Source organism: Astyanax mexicanus, chromosome 1 (genome assembly GCF_023375975.1).
Source record: "Astyanax mexicanus isolate ESR-SI-001 chromosome 1, AstMex3_surface, whole genome shotgun sequence".
NCBI classification, from domain to species: Eukaryota; Metazoa; Chordata; class Actinopteri; order Characiformes; family Acestrorhamphidae; genus Astyanax; species Astyanax mexicanus.
The window spans coordinates 95,449,121-95,472,461 of record NC_064408.1 but is presented as its reverse complement, the minus strand read 5'-3'; the positions used below and the strand labels follow the sequence as shown (position 1 = coordinate 95,472,461).

At 37.4% G+C, this 23,341-nt stretch overlaps 1 protein-coding gene across 4 annotated transcripts in view; it reads left to right on the top strand.

Annotated features, from left to right (window-relative positions):
* The window catches only part of zbtb47b (zinc finger and BTB domain containing 47b), a 68,836-nt gene that overhangs the window by 5,800 nt on the left and 39,695 nt on the right, over positions 1-23,341 (top strand). For 2 of the 4 annotated variants that reach the window (XM_049485986.1, XM_049485991.1), the window contains exon 2: positions 18,781-18,883. The exons of the other annotated variants lie outside the window; for them this stretch is intronic. The gene's annotated coding sequence lies outside the window, so the exon portion shown is untranslated. The remainder of the gene's footprint in view (positions 1-18,780; positions 18,884-23,341) is intronic. 4 annotated transcript variants of the gene reach the window in all.

The following is a 23,341-nucleotide window of genomic DNA, read 5'->3' as shown; positions in this document are numbered from 1 at the left end:
GATCATGTGTATTTGTTCTGGCCCAAGATGAAAAAGTCCTTCAAAATCACACTGGAACATCAGCTTTACATAAAAAAATTGTGCTTTATGGATCGGTATTCCATGTTGCCAGTTAATTTTAAAGTATAAAATCAGCTCGGGCCAGGCTAATTCCAGGTTTTTCTTAAAGTAGAACACTAGTACTCTTCAGTTCATGTGTATTTGGTCTGGCCCAAGATTAAAAAGTCCTTGAAAATCACACTAGAACATCAGCTTTAAATTAAACTTTTTTCTGCCTTATGGATCGGTATGCCATGTTGCCAGTTAATTTTAAAGTATAAAATCAGCTTAGGCCAGGCTAATTCCAGGCTTTCCCTAAAGTAGAAGACTAGTACTCTTTAGATCATGTCTATTTGGTCTGGCCCAAGATGAAAAAGTCCTTCAAAATCACACTAGAACATCAGCTTTACATAAAAACAATTGTGCATTATGGATCGGTATTCCATGTTGCCAGTTAATTTTAAAGTATAAAATCAGCTTGGGCCAGGCTATTTCCAGGTTTTCCTCAAAGTAGAAGACTAGTACTCTTTAGATCATGTGTATTTGGTCTGGCCCAAGATTAAAAAGTCCTTCAAAATCACACTAGAACATCAGCTTTATATTCAATTTTTTGTGCATTATGGATCGGTATTCCATGTTGCCAGTTCATTTTAAAGTATAAAATCAGCTTGGGCCAGGCTATTTCCAGGCTTTCCCTAAAGTAGAAGACTAGTACTCTTTAGATCATGTGTATTTGGTCTGGCCCAATATGAAAAAGTCCTTCAAAATCACACTGGAACATCAGCTTTACATAAAAAAAATTGTGCATTATGGATCGGTATGCTATGTTGCCAGTTAATTTTAAAGTATAAAATCAGCTCGGGCCAGGCTAATTCCAGGTTTTCCTTAAAGAAGAAGACTAGTTCTCTTCAGATCATGTTTATTTGTTCTGGCCCAAGATTAAAAAGTCCTTCAAAATCACACTAGAACATCAGCTTTATATTCAATTTCTTTGTGCATTATGGATCGTTATTCCATGTTGCCAGTTAATTTTAAAGTATAAAATCAGCTCGGGCCAGGCTAATTCCAGGTTTTTCTTAAAGTAGAAGACTAGTACTCTTCAGATCATGTGTATTTGGTCTGGCCCAAGATTACAAAGTCCTTGAAAATCACACTAGAACATCAGCTTTAAATTAAACTTTTTTCTGCCTTATGGATCGGTATGCCATGTTGCCAGTTAATTTTAAAGTATAAAATCAGCTTGGGCCAGGCTAATTCCAGGCTTTCCCTAAAGTAGAAGACTAGTACTCTTTAGATCATGTCTATTTGGTCTGGCCCAAGATGAAAAAGTCCTTCAAAATCACACTAGAACATCAGCTTTACATAAAAACAATTGTGCATTATGGATCGGTATTCCATGTTGCCAGTTAATTTTAAAGTATAAAATCAGCTTGGGCCAGGCTATTTCCAGGTTTTCCTTAAAGTAGAAGACTAGTACTCTTTAGATCATGTGTATTTGGTCTGGCCCAATATGAAAAAGTCCTTCAAAATCACACTAGAACATCAGCTTTATATTCAATTTTTTGTGCATTATGGATCGGTATTCCATGTTGCCAGTTAATTTTAAAGTATAAAATCAGCTCGGGCCAGGCTAATTCCAGGTTTTCCTTAAAGTAGAAGACTAGTTCTCTTCAGATCATGTGTATTTGTTCTGGCCCAAGATTAAAAAATTCTTCAAACTTGTACTGGAACAGTGGCTTTTTTGTGCAAAATGGCTCGTTATACCATGTTGCCAGTTCATTTTAAAGTATAAAATCAGCTTGGGCCAGGCTATTTCCAGGCTTTCCTTAAAGTAGAAGACTAGTACTCTTTAGATCATGTGTATTTGGTCTGGCCCAAGATGAAAAAGTCCTTCAAAATCACACTAGAACATCAGCTTTACATAAAAAAAATGTGCATTATGGGTCGTTATACCATGTTGCCAGTTCATTTTAAAGGATAAAATCAGCTCGGGCCAGGCTAATTCCAGGTTTTCCTTAAAGTAGAAGACTAGTACTCTTCAGATCATGTGTATTTGGTCTGGCCCAAGATGAAAAAGTCCTTGAAAATCACACTAGAACATCAGCTTTATATTAAATTTTTTTGTGCATTATGGATCGGTAGGCCATGTTGCCAGTTAATTTTAAAGTATAAAATCAGCTCGGGCCAGGCTAATTCCAGGTTTTCCTTAAAGAAGAAGACTATTACTCTTCAGATCATGTGTATTTGTTCTGGCCCAAGATGAAAAAGTCCTTCAAAATCACACTGGAACATCAGCTTTACATAAAAAAATTGTGCTTTATGGATCGGTATGCCATGTTGCCAGTTCATTTTAAAGTATAAAATCAGCTCGGGCCAGGCTAATTCCAGGTTTTCCTTAAAGAAGAAGACTAGTTCTCTTCAGATCATGAGTATTTGTTCTGGCCCAAGATTAAAAAGTCCTTCAAAATCACACTAGAACATCAGCTTTATATTCAATTTCTTTGTGCATTATGGATCGTTATTCCATGTTGCCAGTTCATTTTAAAGTATAAAATCAGCTTGGGCCAGGCTATTTCCAGGTTTTCCTTAAAGTAGAAGACTAGTTCTCTTCAGATCATGTGTATTTGTTCTGGCCCAAGATTAAAAAATTCTTCAAACTTGTACTGGAACAGTGGCTTTTTTGTGCAAAATGGCTCGTTATACCATGTTGCCAGTTCATTTTAAAGTATAAAATCAGCTCGGGCCAGGCTATTTCCAGGCTTTCCTTAAAGTAGAAGACTAGTACTCTTTAGATCATGTGTATTTGGTCTGGCCCAAGATGAAAAAGTCCTTCAAAATCACACTAGAACATCAGCTTTACATAAAAAAATGTGCATTATGGGTCGTTATACCATGTTGCCAGTTCATTTTAAAGGATAAAATCAGCTCGGGCCAGGCTAATTCCAGGTTTTCCTTAAAGTAGAAGACTAGTTGTCTTCAGATCATGTGTATTTGTTCTGGCCCAAGATTAAAAAATTCTTCAAACTTGTACTGGAACAGTGGCTTTTTTGTGCAAAATGGCTCGTTATACCATGTTGCCAGTTCATTTTAAAGTATAAAATCAGCTTGGGCCAGGCTACTAACAGGTTTTCCTTAAAGTAGAAGACTAGTACTCTTTAGATCATGTGTATTTGTTCCGGCCCAAGATGAAAAAGTCCTTGAAAATCACACTAGAACATCAGCTTTATATTAAATTTTTTTGTGCATTATGGATCGGTAGGCCATGTTGCCAGTTAATTTTAAAGTATAAAATCAGCTTGGGCCAGGCTAATTCCAGGTTTTCCTTAAAGAAGAAGACTAGTACTCTTCAGATCATGTGTATTTGTTCTGGCCCAAGATGAAAAAGTCCTTCAAAATCACACTGGAACATCAGCTTTACATAAAAAATTGTGCTTTATGGATTGGTATGCCATGTTGCCAGTTCATTTTAAAGTATAAATTCAGCTTGGGCCAGGCTAATTCCAGGTTTTCCTTAAAGTAGAAGACTAGTTCTCTTCAGATCATGTGTATTTGTTCTAGCCCAAGATTAAAAAGTCCTTCAAAATCACACTAGAACATCAGCTTTATATTCAATTTCTTTGTGCATTATGGATCGTTATTCCATGTTGCCAGTTCATTTTAAAGTATAAAATCAGCTCGGGCCAGGCTAATTCCAGGTTTTCCTTAAAGAAGAAGACTAGTTCTCTTCAGATCATGAGTATTTGTTCTGGCCCAAGATTAAAAAGTCCTTCAAAATCACACTAGAACATCAGCTTTATATTCAATTTCTTTGTGCATTATGGATCGTTATTCCATGTTGCCAGTTCATTTTAAAGTATAAAATCAGCTTGGGCCAGGCTATTTCCAGGTTTTCCTTAAAGTAGAAGACTAGTTCTCTTCAGATCATGTGTATTTGTTCCGGCCCAAGATTAAAAAGTCCTTCAAAATCACACTAGAACATCAGCTTTATATTAATTTTTTTTGTGCATTATGGATCGTTATTCCATGTTGCCAGTTAATTTTAAAGTATAAAATCAGCTCGGGCCAGGCTAATTCCAGGTTTTCCTTAAAGAAGAGGACTAGTACTCTTCAGATCATGTGTATTTGTTCTGGCCCAAGATGAAAAAGTCCTTCAAAATCACACTGGAACATCAGCTTTACATAAAAAAATTGTGCTTTATGGATCGGTATTCCATGTTGCCAGTTAATTTTAAAGTATAAAATCAGCTCGGGCCAGGCTAATTCCAGGTTTTTCTTAAAGTAGAACACTAGTACTCTTCAGTTCATGTGTATTTGGTCTGGCCCAAGATTAAAAAGTCCTTGAAAATCACACTAGAACATCAGCTTTAAATTAAACTTTTTTCTGCCTTATGGATCGGTATGCCATGTTGCCAGTTAATTTTAAAGTATAAAATCAGCTTAGGCCAGGCTAATTCCAGGCTTTCCCTAAAGTAGAAGACTAGTACTCTTTAGATCATGTCTATTTGGTCTGGCCCAAGATGAAAAAGTCCTTCAAAATCACACTAGAACATCAGCTTTACATAAAAACAATTGTGCATTATGGATCGGTATTCCATGTTGCCAGTTAATTTTAAAGTATAAAATCAGCTTGGGCCAGGCTATTTCCAGGTTTTCCTCAAAGTAGAAGACTAGTACTCTTTAGATCATGTGTATTTGGTCTGGCCCAAGATTAAAAAGTCCTTCAAAATCACACTAGAACATCAGCTTTATATTCAATTTTTTGTGCATTATGGATCGGTATTCCATGTTGCCAGTTCATTTTAAAGTATAAAATCAGCTTGGGCCAGGCTATTTCCAGGCTTTCCCTAAAGTAGAAGACTAGTACTCTTTAGATCATGTGTATTTGGTCTGGCCCAATATGAAAAAGTCCTTCAAAATCACACTGGAACATCAGCTTTACATAAAAAAAATTGTGCATTATGGATCGGTATGCTATGTTGCCAGTTAATTTTAAAGTATAAAATCAGCTCGGGCCAGGCTAATTCCAGGTTTTCCTTAAAGAAGAAGACTAGTTCTCTTCAGATCATGTTTATTTGTTCTGGCCCAAGATTAAAAAGTCCTTCAAAATCACACTAGAACATCAGCTTTATATTCAATTTCTTTGTGCATTATGGATCGTTATTCCATGTTGCCAGTTAATTTTAAAGTATAAAATCAGCTCGGGCCAGGCTAATTCCAGGTTTTTCTTAAAGTAGAAGACTAGTACTCTTCAGATCATGTGTATTTGGTCTGGCCCAAGATTACAAAGTCCTTGAAAATCACACTAGAACATCAGCTTTAAATTAAACTTTTTTCTGCCTTATGGATCGGTATGCCATGTTGCCAGTTAATTTTAAAGTATAAAATCAGCTTGGGCCAGGCTAATTCCAGGCTTTCCCTAAAGTAGAAGACTAGTACTCTTTAGATCATGTCTATTTGGTCTGGCCCAAGATTAAAAAGTCCTTCAAAATCACACTAGAACATCAGCTTTACATAAAAACAATTGTGCATTATGGATCGGTATTCCATGTTGCCAGTTAATTTTAAAGTATAAAATCAGCTTGGGCCAGGCTATTTCCAGGTTTTCCTTAAAGTAGAAGACTAGTACTCTTTAGATCATGTGTATTTGGTCTGGCCCAATATGAAAAAGTCCTTCAAAATCACACTAGAACATCAGCTTTATATTCAATTTTTTGTGCATTATGGATCGGTATTCCATGTTGCCAGTTAATTTTAAAGTATAAAATCAGCTCGGGCCAGGCTAATTCCAGGTTTTCCTTAAAGTAGAAGACTAGTACTCTTCAGATCATGTGTATTTGGTCTGGCCCAAGATGAAAAAGTCCTTCAAAATCACACTGGAACATCAGCTTTACATAAAAAAATTGTGCTTTATGGATCTGTATTCCATGTTGCCAGTTCATTTTAAAGTATAAAATCAGCTTGGGCCAGGCTAATTCCAGGTTTTTCTTAAAGTAGAAGACTAGTACTCTTCAGATCATGTGTATTTGGTCTGGCCCAACATGAAAAAGTTCTTCAAAATCACACTTGAACATCTGCCTCATATTTTTTGAGCGCAATGGCTTTTAAAATATAATTTTATTAAATATATATTTAATTATTTATTGTAATATATAATTATACATTCAGTAATTAAAATAAATATTTTACAATATACAAAATTATATTTAATAATATATTGTATATTTACATTGTTAATAAACAGATGTACTGCTTTTCTTCATTCTATCTCCTTCAGTGTTGATCTGTGAGGTGTTTAATATAAACAGCGGGTGTTTGTGAACGCTCCCTTTAGTTCACGGTGGTTCAGTGAAGCGGCAGCTGCGAATATCAAACCAACTTCAGCCGGGGAATACGAGGCTGCGAATATCGAGCCAAACGAATCTGGAGCTGCGAATATCAAACCAACTTCAGCCTCGTGTGTCTGGCGTCCTGAGGTGGAACAGCAAAGTCGAGCGTTAAATCAACTTTAGCCTCGGGTTCTTCAGCTTTTACACATTTCCTTGACTTAGCTAGGCCCCATAAACATGCTGTACTTCCTCCTGGACTCGGTTATTTTCAGTAAAGATAGCGGAGTCCGAGCAGACGTGCAGAAAAGCTCCGGAAAAGCAAGTTTTTGTGGAACTTGCAGCCCCGGCCAGAGTGCCCCTCTCTGAAATTGGACGGCTTACAAGAATGCATTGGCTACAATAGCTGCATTGTTGCACACAAAGAGTTAAATTCTCTCCTAACAGGGAGCTTTAGCAAGGATCAGGTCGTGACTGGTGCTTTTTATGGACGTTTGGAAGTATAGCAAGTTTTTTTTTCTAATGCAACACCAAGCTGAATCCTGAAAATGTACTGACATGCACGTGCAGCTGTGCTGAACAAGTGCTGAACAAGTGCGTGCCACCTCAGGCTTTATGGATAAGGGTTTTTTGAGGATCTGTAGCTCGATGACCTTAAAGTGGTCAAAGCTGCAGCATGCACCTTGCTGTGCTCTCTACACTGTCCTTAAGGAATATATATATATATATATATATATATATATATATATATATATATATATACAGCTCTGGGAAATTATTTAGTTTCTTTGATTTTACCAAATTGAAAAACTCTGGAATATAATCAAGAGGAAGATGGATGGTCACAAGCCATCAAACCAAGCTAAACTGCTTGAATATTTACACCAGGAGTGGCATAAAGCAGTGTGTAAGACTGGTGGAGGAGAACATGCCAAGATGCAGGAAAACTGTGATTAAAAATCAGGGTTATTACACCAAATATTAATTTCTGAACTCTTTAAAACTTTATGAATATGAACTTGTTTTCTTTTTTTTTCAGAAAACAAGTAGGAAAAACAAATGCAAAACTAATATGTACTAATATGTCCCTTAAAAGACCATTATAGATTATATTTTATGTAGATATTTATAACATGATCAGGATGTACACTGTCTGGCCAAAAACAAAGTCGTCACCTGGATTTAACTGAGCAAATGATCTGGGGTTGCTGCAGTTGGTCTGCAGGTCTAGGTTCAGCAACAGTATGTGCTTAAAGAATGAGGTCAGCTGACCACCTGAACATACTGAATGTAGACCAGATTAATGGATTTTTTCTTCCCTGATGGCACGGGTATATTGCAAGATGACAATGCCAGAATTAATTGTGCTGTAATTGTGAAATAGTGGTTTAGAGAGGATGAGATGATCATTTTTACACATGGATTGTTCACCACAGAGTCCAGATCTTATCCTCATTGAGAATCTTTGGGATGTGCTGGAGAAGACTTTGTGCAGCGGTCAGACTCTACCATCATCAATGCAAGATATTTACCAAAATTAATGTAACACTGGATTGAAATAAATTTTGTGACATTGCAGAAGATTTTTGAAACAATAACATAGTGAATGCGTGCTGTAGTCAAAGCTAAAGGCAGTCTAATGACCTGTGACCTTTTTTTTGGTGGCAACTTTTTTTTTGTCCAGGCAGTGTATCATCAGATATTAAGAAAACATAGTAAGTTTATAGTAACACTAGCAGCTCTTGTCAGCAGAGCTTCAGCCAGTATTTTCTTATTTGAACTGTGCAGTGCATCAGATAAATCTGTGTGGGATGTAACCTTCAAATCTGATCACTGTCATTCCCCCCGTCCCATTTCCATACTCAGGTTTGCCAGGTATAGACATAGTCAGCAGTAGTATTGCTGAGATTGGAGGGTACAAAATATAAAGGGCACGATACATTATTTATTTTCCCATACCCCTGTTAAAACTTTGAGTATCAGCTCATACTGACTGGATAATTTTTTGCTCATTGACCTGATAGTTTTACATCAATTACAGCAACATTATTTAGTAATTGTACCACCATAAGAGCTTTATAATTACCTTGATGGTGCTCTAACTTGTTATAGGGAGAAAACATCTTCATCATTGTCTCTCTAAGTCAGGACACTGCTGCTTTACTGATGACTATGTAACGCTGAGGAACTGAGGTCATATTTGTGTAAAATTCTGTTGTATTACTCACTGTATTATATATTATGGTTGTGCTCAAAGCAAAGCTTATAGTTATGTGCACATTTTGTGCAAAATTACAATCTAAAAGATTTTATATAAATAAAATCATAAAAATAAAAATGCAAATAAAGTTGCATTTTATTTATATTTGTCCACTTTTTATCTGGGTACAGTTTGGCTGGACCCTAGGAGTGATCACTGTGATATTTTATGTATTCAGGATAGAAAATTATTTATTCCTTCAAATAACATTTTTTCGGTTGTAAAGGTTTAATAAACAGTACCGCTGCCTTTTATTAAAGGTCCAGTGAAGAAAGTCCAGATTAAACTTCTGTGCTAAACTCTTGACTATAACACAATACATCAGCACTGAAGAGAGAAAAAAGAAACAAACAGAGAGTTCAGGTTTATTCACTCCCTTTTTCCTTTGAGTCATTCCTTACCTCAGCTTCAAACTCTGGCGACCAAAACAAATGTGACCTTCATATCGAGGGCAGAGAGAGAAAGAGAGAGAAACAGATGAGAAAATGACCATGAATAAAATAATAAACATAAGAAGCAGATAAAAAGCAGTAGACAGGAGAGAAATGGAAGAATATGGTTAAATATGTTTCTATAATTTTATCTGTCCAGCATAAATATGTTAAGATTTATTTTCTGCAAAAGAGATTTGTTTTATTCGCAGTTCTGTTGGTGAGGAGCCCAACATTTTATGCACACTGGGCAGCATTCTTTCTGCACAGTGTTGTAAAAAGAAAAAAGCCGGTCAATAAGCTCTCATTGTTATTGTATTGTTGTAACACAAGGAGATGTGAGGCTGCCTGCAATCACAGGGTGGCTTTATTTGGGTTAATGCAATACTCAGATTGCATGAAACAGGCAGGGGTCAAGCAACAGGCAGGCATACCACAGGCAGATTCATAAGGAAAAAAAGAAGAAAAAGCACACAGTCAAAACAGGAAGTTCATACACAACCAGTGGAAAAATCCCTAAATCCTCATAAAAGTCTTTTGCAGTCAAATATTTAAGATTTTTAACTTTTTCTCTGAGCTCTGAGGTTTTTAACCATTTTCTGAGAAGTTTCCTTAAAACATTTCTTGTTTTTCCAGACCTCAACTTGACCTTTTCCATTCCATCTAATTGCCATTTCTTTATGAACTAAGAAAAACATTTACCTTATATGCGTTTGCTATTTTTTTTTATTCATGGGCTTCAATTTTTTAAGTTTTCAGAGTGCTAGACGGCTGCTTAGAGGAGCCCATGGTTGCTGATGACTGGGTCGAGGTTCGAGAAGTTTTTGGAATTTACATTATCTGTTCATGCATTGGATCTCAGCATTTTTAGGAGAACATTTTAGGGATACACCGGTGTGGGAATTCTGTGCTGATGGCGAAAATCGATATACACATTTATAACTTACAGAGAGAGACTAGACATCCTAGTATAAATGGATGTTAAATCAGTGGATTAGCCAATCGTAGTAACACAGCCAGCAATGCTTGATCCTTTTTTGGCATACTATAAATACGTCAGCAAATATCGGTTTAAATTATTGTCCAGCAACAGTATGTGAGAATTGATATTTCTTGCTCCTGGGCTGCCCCCAGAGTCAAGAAGTGGAAATGAACTTTAAGCTATTACTAAACAATACATTTTACAGATGCATTTCTGGGCAAGCTAAAAGATAGAGTGCTGACAGCTGAAAGTGAAAGACGTATGTATACCAACGCAGTAATAACAAGTAATAGTACAGGATTTTACACTGTAGCTTTTAGCTACAGTGCATCAGTGAGCTGGAATTTACTATAGGAAACTCTACAACTCAGCTCAATGGTGTCACTAAATCATTTTAAACTTTTAATATTTAACCATCTTCATACAGCCTGTAACAATTTTAGCTGAATTTTTTTCTTTTACCTTTTTCTTTATTTTATTTTGTCTTTTTATTTGTCTATTTTTATGTTTTACCTTTTAGCCCTTTTATTTTATTTATTTTAATATGTTCATCCTTTTATTTATTTTATTACTGGTTTTTATACTTTTTTAACTTATTTCTTCTTATTATTGTTTATTTTATTTCCATCATTTACTTTTTTATAATTATAGTGTAGTTTTAGTCCTCTGTTTCTTTAGCTGTGTTTATATTGTATTATTTCTATTTATCTCTTGGTTTTATTGCTTACATTTTAGCCTGTCTGCATTTCCTTTTATTCTGAATTATTAATTTAAATTTATATTTCAGTCTCTTTACTTTTGTACAGGCTCGGCTACACTGAAAATGAGGGTTACCCTCAATGTATTTCCGAGAGGAAATAAAGGTTGATTGATTAATTAATTGATTGAAATATATAGATTATGTAGAATTATGCAGTCCTAGTGCTTCAGCAAATACACATAGTGCAGTTATCAGTGTGGCAAGCCCAAAATTGTAGTGATAGAAACACCATTGTCTTTGATACAAAAATCACAATAATTTTGAAGCTGTTATTTAAATGTATAAAAACTACTTCTTTTAGAAGTTGCAAATTATTGCAAATTATATTTCAGTCAGTGTTTTTGGTATAGGCCTAGTAGTATAATTTTCAACCTTCTGCTGTTCCAACTTGACCACAAGTGTATGTTCTTATGCAGTGTGTGTATTTTTCCAAATATTTCCGAGTTGTTGTCTGCACTGGTTTGACCCTCTCCCAAGGACGCGGGAGTGAAAGAGAGAAAGGGCGAAAGAGAGAGGGAGCATCAAAAGGCTTTACAGGGAGTTTTAGGCTCCCGGGTCATTTTGGGATCCCTCATTAAAAAAAGCATGTGGAGCTTGGTGCAGTGGTGGAGTAATCCTGCGGCCAGCACACATCTGGAGGCTTGGGTTAATATCTGGGTCAGGTCATCAGTGGAGTGGGCATGGTCCGCTCTCCTTGGCTGTTGGTTGGTGGCTCATGTTTGTTTTTGGTTTTTTTTTGCGGAGTGGTGCTTTTAGAAATCTAGTCGAATAAGCTGTGATAAGCACGGACTAATGTGCGCAGACATAGTCCAGACATAAATTAACGCGAAACTAGATCCTCTTTTACTGCAGAGATTTGCTGGGAAAAGGACAGAATAGACAGAGTTACAGCCTCTGTAGCACCGGAGTCCAAAAAGTTGTGGGAAATGTCTTTTTTAAAACGTGCTCTTTGGTAAAGATGTCAGTAATTTCAGTAATTTGCAGATTGGAGCTTCATGCTAAATGGTGCAGTTCTGAGCCCCAGCCTTCATTTGGTATCATTTTACCCCGAAGACAGTGATATCCTCTTTACACCAGGAAGTGTAACCCTGCCAGACCCCAGGATTAATCACAGATGCTCTGTGTATAGATGCTGAATCTCCAATTTGGGCCTTATCATTTGTCAGTCAAGGGATCCTCAAATAACTAAATCCTTCGTAAGAGTTTTACTCTACAGCTATAAATACTGGAACATACTGGAAGCTGAGATTGTGTTTCACTTGATAAGCACTTTAGTCTGCTGTATGAACACAACTGCATGTAGCTGCTTAGCTTAGAGCTCTTCCTCTATAATGAAAGGTTCTGATTTGTTAGTATGATTTGTTAGTATGAATAACTGTTGGGGGTGGGTAATATGGCCCTAAAAAAGTCACAATATTTCAAGGTATTTTTACAATAACAATTTTCTTGGCAATATTAAAAAAACAAAGATTTTTTATCTTAATTTAAAAAATAAACTACTGCAACAAAACAAATGTTGTTTTTTATTTATTATAAGTTTCAAACATTCAGTAGAAACAAAACCCTTTAAACTTTACTAATTCAGCCTACTTGCTCATGTGGGGATCCCACAGGATTAACATATTAATACAGGCCACTTTCATCTCAAATGGGTCCCATCTAGGCCCCATGTAGAGTGCACAACCCTGATGGTGTTTATCACTAGTATCCATATGTGGGGCCCACATGGAACCTGTGGACAAAACTTTCTTGGTCATATTGAGCTCCTCATACAGGCCCCACATAGGCTTGTTATCTGGGAGATGGCAGCTCGTGCCATCATTGTAATGTTATGCCTGACCATTGAATATTAGATAGATATTAGGGATACACAATATTATTGTGTTGGTAACTACAAGAGATTGTTTACTGCATATGTTGATTATTTTGATTATTGATTAATTTGATGTACCCAGAAAAGTGATAATGCATAGGTAAGCAATGTAATAATAGCATCTCCTCATATTGTTCACCCGTACTGTGTATACCTGAGGTTTCTGCCTGAACATGCGTCACTGTCTTTCATCACTGTGAGGGTCACTTTACTTCAAGTGCCTAGTGTGGCTATCACACCTCAGCAGACATGCCTGACCCCTGTAGGAAGTCTGCTTTCGCTGCATAGGTGTCGCTAATTGATGTCCCGAGCATTAGGGGTGTTGACAGGGCTTCAGCACGTACAAGGTCAGCTATTCCAGCTTACTGCCTGTACTTTCAGTACTTTTAAGAAGGGATGTGTATACCATACGTGATGAGCAAGCACATAACATATTAGAAAAAAAACATATGTTACTATAATAAGCATTATTATGATAAGCAATATCTAACATTTTTTAATTCTGTGAAACCTACACTAAAGAACACTGTTAATACTGTAAAATGGCACAGTGGTTTGCTTAGTTCACAACATTTGTGTCACATTGTGCCCATTTACATAAAAAAAGACTTCAGAGATTTCTTTTGGATTGTGGAAATTATTCAAACACATGTTAAAATCAACTCTGAACTTGGATTTTGCACACAATTTGAAAGAAGTAAAAATCCAACTTCAGAGTTGATTTAAACGTGTGTTTACACAATTCCACAATCCAAAAAAAATCTCTGAAGTTTTTTTTTAACCCCAACTTTTTGAAAGGCCGATTACCCAACCGACTAATTAGGACTCCCCCTTATCACCAGTAATGCCCCAACACAAGAGGGGTGAAGACTAACTCATGCCTCCCCCGATACATGTGAAGTCAGCCACCGCCCCTTTTTGAACTGCTGCTGATGCAGCATTGCCGATGGCAAGCTACATGAACAGGATTTGAACCAGCGAGCTCCTGATCATCTCTAAAGTCTTAAGCTACATTTGCAAAGCAGCTAAATAGCGCCCAAATCTGATTTTTTGTGTCATTTGGGTGACAGTGTAAACAGCAAAATCACATTGAATCTGACATTTTCAATTTCCGATTTGGGTCACTTCTATATGTGTAATTAAAACATGATACATATCCGATTGGCAGAAATGTGACTCTGTCTTCTATGTCAAGGAGAGATAAAAAAAAAAAGGCCGCAAGGAGAAGGGAAAGTGAGCGTGAGAAGACAGCAGCTATGATTTGGGGACTTAATTGGTGGGAAAACCAGTGATGTCTCTGTTTCAGTAATATAATAATATAAGTCGGCTGTCTCAGCTGTGAGGTATTCCTCATGAATTAGCTGAACAGATCGTCGCAGTATCAAAGGAAAAAAAAAAAAAAAACCTGCCCATGTTTGAATAATGTGTTTGTTTTCCACGAGACTTGAGTGAATTCTTAGTAATAAATCCAGCTGCAGTCTGAACTCATTCATAGCTTTTAAGATTTTGGTGAGGATTAAAGTGAAACTGAATGTGAAGCTTTGCTCTTTTGCTCATGCGTGTCACTTACACAGTGCACACTGTTCAGACAGCTGTTAGAGATGGGTCACATTATACAGATTGTCCGAACAGCCCAAACTAAATATCGGATATGAATCAGGGAGGGGTTGCCATGAATACAATACAAACATATCCACTTTATTTACAATAAATTATAGGATTATGGTTAAATCCACAAGCAAAATCTGTTAAAGCCTACATCCCAAGTGAACTATCTGGAAAGAAATTAACTTGATGACCTGAATACCATCCTGCCTACAGACTAGATGAATGATAGAATCAGACAAGCCAGCAGCCCTGAAGTCGTATGGGTTCTCTCTGGTTCTTGGCATAAATATAAGGATTTGTGGCTAAATTAAATCTAGTTTATTTTAAAGGGTATCTGCTGATCCTTAAAACTTTTAAAACTTAAAAAAAACTTCAATAAAAAAGACATTACTTGGCCTTTAAATTACATATCTTTCCCAAAGTTCATAAAAATGTCACAAGCTGTAAATACAATTTTTGATTTTAACCAACAGCATTCTTTATAGCTGGGACTGTACTGTATGCATGGTGAAACTGTAGGCATAGAGGTTGGATAATCTCTTTTGCATTAGAATTTTATTCCGAACAGTAAAAAAAATCGCTTGATTTATGTTTGTTTGAATATCGTTTTTTTCCTGAAAATACAGTTATAACAAGTTCACTATAAGGTCTGCTGACTTAATAGTAATTATTCTTAATATTAGTGTAGTGTTTTTTTTTTGTTTGTTTTTTCATTTTTTTCCAATTCCAAAATTGAATTTCTCCATTCAGATTTCCTGTTTTTATACAAAAAAATACAAATTATACCTCCTAAAGTTCATTTTATTTCTATTCGTAGGCATGAGTCTGAGATGCGTAGATCAGCACAGCAGTGCCAATATAGCACGAACCTCGAGTGTATTATTGCGATTATACTTCAGTTGCATTATTGCTGTTTATTGAAAGATTTTGAGTTAAAGAGGTCGATAAAATACGATCTGTTTAGTTGTAAACACTCCACGAGATAAAATAGTTCCATTGCTGCTCTGTTTGTAGCTGCACTGTTCACATTGCAGGTAGTAACTGTGGTATAATGAAAGGTATGTTGTGGTGCAACTGTGGTATAATGAAAGGTATTATTGTCCTAAAACCAACATGACAATAACTTTAAACCTTATTAAAAAGCAAAGAAATGTTTAGAGGATCTTGCTTTTATTGTTTAATTTTTGTCTCTTTTATGTAATCTAAATCTTAAACTGCTGAAGTCTCTTCACCTGACGTTTTCTCAAAGCTTCCTTCAACCTTTTGCATTGCTGTTGGGTTAGATCAGAGTCTGTACATGGGAAAGAGTTGGCTCCTGAACGGGGTGTTGGCATGCACATTGGCTGGGTGGCCATTTGTGTTTTATGTGGTAGCGGTGAGGTGCCAGCAACTCCACAGGCTCTTTTGGCCAGAAGTCCTGACTCAGCTTTGGTTGGGTCGAGTCTTGCTGGCAGGCTGCACCGGAGCGGAGCGGACGCTTTAACCTCACACAACTCTGATTATCCAGCTCCTGCGAAGAGTCACTTAAAGTTCAGTCACAGATGCGCTCACAGTGAAGCCTCTGAAAACCCAGGAGAGGGGAAATTCAGGCTAAATTGAAAGTGGATTAGAATGTTATTCATAATTGGATGCTCCCGTTTTGAACGGCCTACAGTGCTGTGAATGGAGGTTAAGAATGAAATGTTTGCAGTGATTGGTAATCGGGCCTATCGGGCCTATTATTACATACAATATAATACTGCACATCGCTAAGTGAGATATTAAAAAAATACAAGAATTTTATCAGATTTGTAACAGAATCAATGATGAATGACATGATAATGATAATAATGTCATGATAATAATAATAATGCACTCCAAATATTTCTATATACCCAGGATTAAAGTAAAATAAATTATACTGGACAGATATAATCTGTCTCTAGTATATATATAATGGGAAATGGGATGGGTGATTTGGCTCGATATTTTAGGGTATAATATCCCTCACGATATCTAAAAAATTTTACGATATTATCGTGTACGATACGATATGGTACACCACTAGTTGGGATAAAAAATACTCAGTGTTGTTCAGCAAGCTTTTAGCAGCTGGTTTACGTCACTATGGCTGCTTACTGTAGCCATGTAGCATAGCCAAGCCTAGTCTAGAATATTGCAGATTAGCACTGCAACACTGCGGATATTTTTGGAATTATTCCTGCTATACTATCCTCTCAATGTCCCTCAATGTTCCTACATCTGTCTTCTCAACACAGCGTGCAGTTAGTGAGCTGAAGAGATAGTAGTAGTCTTGCTGGGTTAGCATTTCTCCTACCAACTGCTTGCTTTGTGAACTTCGCTGCAGTGTGGCCCCTCTGGTATTCTCCATTCTGCAGTCAGCCTAGAGTTAGCTTTTAGCCTGTTAGCCACTTCCCCAGCTTCTCCATATCACGTTTACCAGGCTTTTGGACACTTCATGTACGTTCTGCCCGAGACCAACCCAACCTGCCCCATAAACTGTCATTATGAGCCTGAGGACAATTTAAATGCAACATTCTTAGTAAGTAGAGCGTTAAAACTGAGCTTTTTAATATCATTTTCGGGATGTTTGAATGATGATGAGTTTGTAATCTGTTCAGAATGATGTTAATTAACATTGCATCACTGAAGAAGCATATGTAACTAAGTTACTTCTGCGTTGTGTGGTTTTAGAGTGGATGCTTTGGGCATTTGTATTAAAATGCACACAGGACAGACAGACTTCAGTTATCTGGCATGTACTTGCTCTCTGTCAGCTCTACCTTCTCTAAAAATGGCATTTTCCAGAGAGGACGAGATTTGGGAAGGCAGCTTACCCGGTACTTTTTCCTCCACTCACGAAGGAGCTGCAAATGGACATATATTTTAAGTAATTTAAACTATATTTACTGGTTATGTTTATCTATATAAATGATTTACTATAGATAATTGGACCATGAAAATAAATATATTTGAAGAATTTGCAAAAAAAAAAATATGTGAAAAGAATAATCCCATCTCTCAGTCCTCTGTGGAGTGCTCCAGCAACTGAGACAACTCAGGACCACTTTCAAAATAAAATCCATGATAAACCAGAATAATGTAGTGGAATAACATCACTTCCACACATAGACCTTTTATTCAAGAAAAATGTTTGTTAAGAACAGCTACACACAAAGCTGCAAGTCAAGTGCGTAATGCAGACAAGTGAATGAGCTCACGTGTGCACCCCAGAGCTGTGTGATTATTATTTATTTTTTAAACATAGTATATAATAATTACTTTGCCATATTGTGATTTTCACACCATAGCTTTATATAAAATAGAAAAATTCATTTAAAAACAAACACCTATGTCACAGACTATTTTCTTAAAACCGAACTGAACCATGGGGTTGGGCTCGGACTTGGGCAGAGAATCTAAACTCTAACTCACAGCAGCACTTCTTCTGATCTGCCCTTCTTCCTTCAGCCTAACATGAACTCTACTGGGCTTGACTACTTAAGCAGCTTTTTCATCTGGTTATGCCAGATTATCTTTTAAAGGAAGAGACAACAGTGTAAAGGGGGCATCTTTAAGATTGCTATACATAATCTCAGAATGCCTGCTTCCATTCATCCCTTCTATAAGTTACATATAACTACTTAGTAGGATGCAGTTGGAAGTTATAATTGTATTGTAGTGTGTTAAATAAAACACTTAAAATGCTGATATGCCAAATGTCATGGAATAGCAGTCTGTAAATCTTTCGCTAGAAATGGGCAAAGTCATGGGCCACATGATATTATAGAATAGAATATTACAGTATAGAAACACCAGAATATTTTTTTATGCATGCAGAGTCTTTCTTCTTTCATAGATTATAAGAATGTATCGTATCCTTACAATCTGTGATAGACTGCAACAGACCCTGTTCACACCTTGTTGCTTGCAGTAGAATGAAATCTGATCACTGAAGCTGGTTTGGATCTGAAGTGCATGAAATGTAGATATCATAGAGGTGTAAATGCAGCCATTGCAAAACTCCTTCCAATAGTGTGTCAGCTTCTTTTTTGCATATAAGGAAGGCTCTGCCACCACCTAAAGGGCCCGTTACTGCTCCCCAGACCAGCTTCTATTAAACTTTCCTTTTTTTTTCTTTTCTCCTATAAGTTTAATTCATCATTCTATATAAAGTTGTAATCTAAAATAATGCATCTGAATAAATGAATGAATACATGAATGAATGAATGAATGAATGAATGAATGAAAGAAAATACAATACATTACATTGTAACGCATGTGGTGCAAAACAGTAACTGTTATTTTCTACTCAATATTCGCTATTGTTGTTATTGTTGTTGGAGCTGTTTAATAAAGCATATAATGAAGGACAAAATACTTTAATACCCCATTTGATTTAATGAAATACTTTGTAGTTTAGATGGGTAAAGCTTAGTGTAGATGACCATACTCATTTCCAAATTTCCTGATTAATTTATGTCCTGTGAATTTTATTTCACAGTTCTTGCCCTTGAGGAGTTCCCTGAGCAGTCTTTACTGGACTGAGAGAAAGTCTACCATTAACTCATGCTGTGTTCCCCTGCTTTGCTAAATCTGTTGGAAAGGTGAGTCACACTGAGTTTCATTTGTCCTTGATAAAAAGTACCGTGGATCAGATTAGCTGCAGTAGATTCACTAGCGTTACGGTAACACCAGAAGATACAGAAGCCCACTGTGAGGGGAGCTCCATCTGTAATCACACGTTTACTGTAATCTTACTCAGAAATTGAGTTTGGGTTCTGCAAGGTTGTGCTTAATGATCCTAAAATTACAGTAAAATCTAAATTTTAAAATATTCCTCCTGACTGATTAACTATTCACAGTTTCCATCAGTCCATGAGATTTTTAAGATTGCAGTTTAGGACTTTATTTCATTTTTTTTTTCATCTTTTTGTCAGTGATAACTTCTAAAATGCCAGTTTATGTACTTGAATCTTTATTGAATATGATTTAATGGGGTAAACGGCTAAGATAATAATGTTAAATATTTTAATGTATTACATTTAAAAACAAGAAAAATGTTTTTTGTGGTGTTGATAGCTTGTTGCTAAGTGGTTGCTAGGTTGCTGTGGTATCCCAAGGAGGATATTATGTCATTGCTATGTGTTTGCAGTGGAATCCCAGGTGGTCACTGAAGTGTTGTTACTTGATTGCTGGGGTATCCTTGGTGGTTGCTATGGTGTTGTGAAATGGTTACTGCAGTAGTTGTTGTGGTGAACTTGCTAAGTGTGATGTAGGTGGCTGTTATAGGATCCAAATTGATTGCAGTGTTGTTTACAAGTGGTTGCTGTGGTATCCCAGGTAATTGCTATGGTATTGCTATGTAGACGCTAGGTGGTTGCTACAGTGAGGAAAGCTGGTTGCTATGGAATTTCATGCAGTTGCTAGGGTGTTGCTAGTTGGTGGCTGGGCAGTTGCTGTGGTACCCAGGTGGTTGCTCACTGGGGTGAATGGTTGAGTGTTACAAATATATATATATATATATATCATTAAATAATACCAAAATATTTGGAAAATTGTAAAAAGCATGTTTAAATCTTTTAATGGTTGAATTAAAAGATATGATTTTGGTAATCTTGGTAATCTAAATTTTGACACTAAACAAATTTCCATTGTTTCCATTATTTTATATTAGCCTTGTGAGGTAAAGGCAAACTGTTAATTGCTTTAACCAGCAGTGATGCATTTTTGTCATTCTGGTAACTTTCCCAAATAAAACACAGCTGTTGTGGAAATGGGGTAGATATTTCCACTACAGTCTGCTGAGATATCCAGCCACTCTGATCTGAGGGGAGCCGTACAGCCATGGATCTAATTGGCATGTGTAATAACAGGGGGTTTTGTGTTCAGGAGGTTTGCTTAGTGAAAGCATTGCTCTGCTTTGTGCCGGTGCTGTGACAGTGTGTAATTATGAGCTGTGTTGGCTAGGAGGCTGAGCAGGGGAGAGGAATCCAAAACCTGTGTGTGTGTGTGTGTGTGTGTGTGTGTGTGTGTGTGTGTGTGTGTGTGACCTCAGTACCAGCAGAGAAGGACTGCCAGAGGCTAAGTGCTTTGGTCATTACCATTGATTTTTTTTATTAGCTTTTTTGTGTGTCATACCTAGAGCTCTAAACTGCATTGGTGCTTTTCAGATATAGATCTGAAGGTGGATTTAATTCAACTGCAAAGAATCAATCATAATTCATTATAATTTATTTAAATGAAATATGTGCTTGCTTAATGGCTCAAATTAGGGTCATGAACTATTCGCAAAACTTCTACTGTCCATGTAGGAATTAGGTTGAAATATATCTGTAAGTCACAAGAAGGGTTAGACTTGTAATCAAACACCTATGTGACCAAACACCTATAGACTATACACCTATAAAACTAGACCTGTCGCAATAAAAAAAATGTGGCCAATATATAATCTTATAAATTATTGTGATAAACAATATTATTGGAATTGTAAGATTGTTCAATGCCACTGACATATAATGAATAGAACAGCATAACAAAATAGTTATGCCCTTTTAAAGACTTTTAACACAATTTTAATTAATCAAAATTTGGGAAATATAAACGTTTTTGTCACCTACTGCAGTGTGATACGGAGTATGGAATCACAGTTATTAAAGCATTGGTATTGTACAACAGGCTAAAATACTGTTCACTAGGGCTGCACAATATTTAGTTTAAGCTTCGCCATCGCAATGTGTGCATGCGCAGGACATGCAATGTCACTTAAGGCAATTAAATCAAACACATCATGTTGCAATGTTTTGATTCTTGACAGAAGAAGTAGATACACAGCTTTGTCTCTGTGTCTGTGTGAGTGACAGGCTGCTGCTGCATGAAAAGTGCACGGGGGAGCGCAAATGGGGGGCAGGAGTAAACACGAGGAACAAACAAACAATAAGCATGATTGTGGCGCTTTATTAAGAACAAAAACAACAGCATAACTTTAAATTACTAGAGAGAGAGAGACAGACAGTATGAGCCCCTAACCCTGCTTTCACACCGCAATGTGACGAGTCGCTTGTGTCGCCCAGCGTTTGTCGCTTGTGGGCGTGGTCCAGCCTCCGACAAGAAAAAAGGCACAAAAAAGGAATCGCTTGGCCACTTTATTCTACAGCTATAACTCCCAAACTTGCTGGACCCTTGGGTATTTCTGTGATTTAACTGCTCGGGAAATGCAGCCGGTTCCGCAGATCAACGTGGGCCCACCCCACGTGGGCCCACCCCACCCCACCCCACCCTGTTCTCAACAGAATGAACAGGGAAACAAACTAGAAATTCAGAGAGCAGGAGCTTGAGAACGTCGGACCGCCTTGTTTGTGATTGGTCTAAAGAAAAGCTAGAAGCCAATCAGGTTAGAATGTCGCTTTACCGCGTCATACTTCATTTGCAAAAAGTTGAGAAAAATTCATCTCCATTTCACTTGTCGCTCTGTCGCTTTGTCGCTTGTCGCCTCTCACATGTCGTGGCGATAAATCGCACCCTGCCATAGGAAATGAATCATCGCCTGCCGTTTTGTCGTTCATTCATTTCCTATGGCAGGGCGCGATTTCTGCACAGCAATGGGTGCAACACTCCTGTTAGTTCCACGTTGAATTTATTGGTTCCAGTAGACTGCCTGTGTACCGTATATTCTGCGTGAGTTTACATTAACCACACCGTGACTCCCGTACCGTGACGGTTCGCAACGAATAAACGTATCGTTACACCCCTAGTAGAAGCAGATAAGAAGATGGATGGATCAGCTTGTATAAATGGAGCCATCAGTATCTCCATTTGTATATGAGATGATTCATTGAATCTTTTATTGAAGAATTATATAGGAATCGAATAATTGTGACATCAAAGATTTATACCTCTAGTCATATGCGTTTTAGGTTTTATACACTGTGTCTCCTTGTCGTGTCCGCAGTGTTTATGGCTATCGGACGGACCTCACAGAGTATGTACAGCATGAGGCTGCTTTTTAAAATTTATAGGTACTCCAAATTATAGCCCTCTCTCTCTCGCTCCCTCTCGCTCTCTTTCCCTTTCACATGCATTCACATAAATTAAATGGATTGTGGAATCACTGCAGTAAACACTCAAGCACGCACACACACACACACACACACACACACACACACACAGGCACAGTAAGTCATTGCTGTGTAATTTTTGTGCCACCTGGAGGGGCCTTTTTGTTTGTGTGTGCACAATCTAGCTCAAGGTCAGGACGGAGTGTGTGCTGATTGGATTGGGGAGGGTGAGGTTATCAAGCAGGAGCACACCCACCCGTACAGAGACACACAAACACACATCACCCATATTTTCTTCTCTGCTCTCTCTCTCTTTCTCTCTCTCTCTCCTGTGCGGCGCTCCTTCACCTTGGCTGGAGCTCAGAGGGCAGTGGGTGCACAGAGCCCAGAGCCCTGTGGTCCAGCCTGCTGTGGAGCAGGGAGCTCAGAGCGTAGGGCGCAGTGTGAGACTGAGGCTGTCTGAGGCTCTCACACAAACCCACTGAGACTGACTGACACACACACACACTCAGTATCTCTCCTATTCTTTGTTGCCTCCAGGGAAATCATCAGTGCGAGCCTCAGTGGGTTAGAGGAGTCTGCTCCTCACTGTCTGACTTTATCACTGTGAAATTACTGTGAAGTTTGTTGCTAAAAGCCACAAGGTAACCAATATATGTATATTATATGGACAAATATATTGGAACACCTGCTTATTCATTGCTTTTCTGAAATCACTGGTATTATAAAAGAGTGTGTACTACTTTGTTTGGAGCAATGCTGTGTCAGCAATGAGCATTAATGAGGTCAGGGTGTTAAACAATTAGCATCCTCCACTGTCCACATGTTCCCAAAAGTACCAGATAAAGCACCATCATTCCAGAGAACACAGTTCCACTGCTCCACAGCTCAATGCTGAGAGGCTTTATACCCCTCTAACCCACACCTGGCATTAGGAAGGGTGCCAATAGTTTCATGTTAATCTGCTCTAGAAAGTTCTATTCTATTGGCAGTATTTCTTTACAGGGA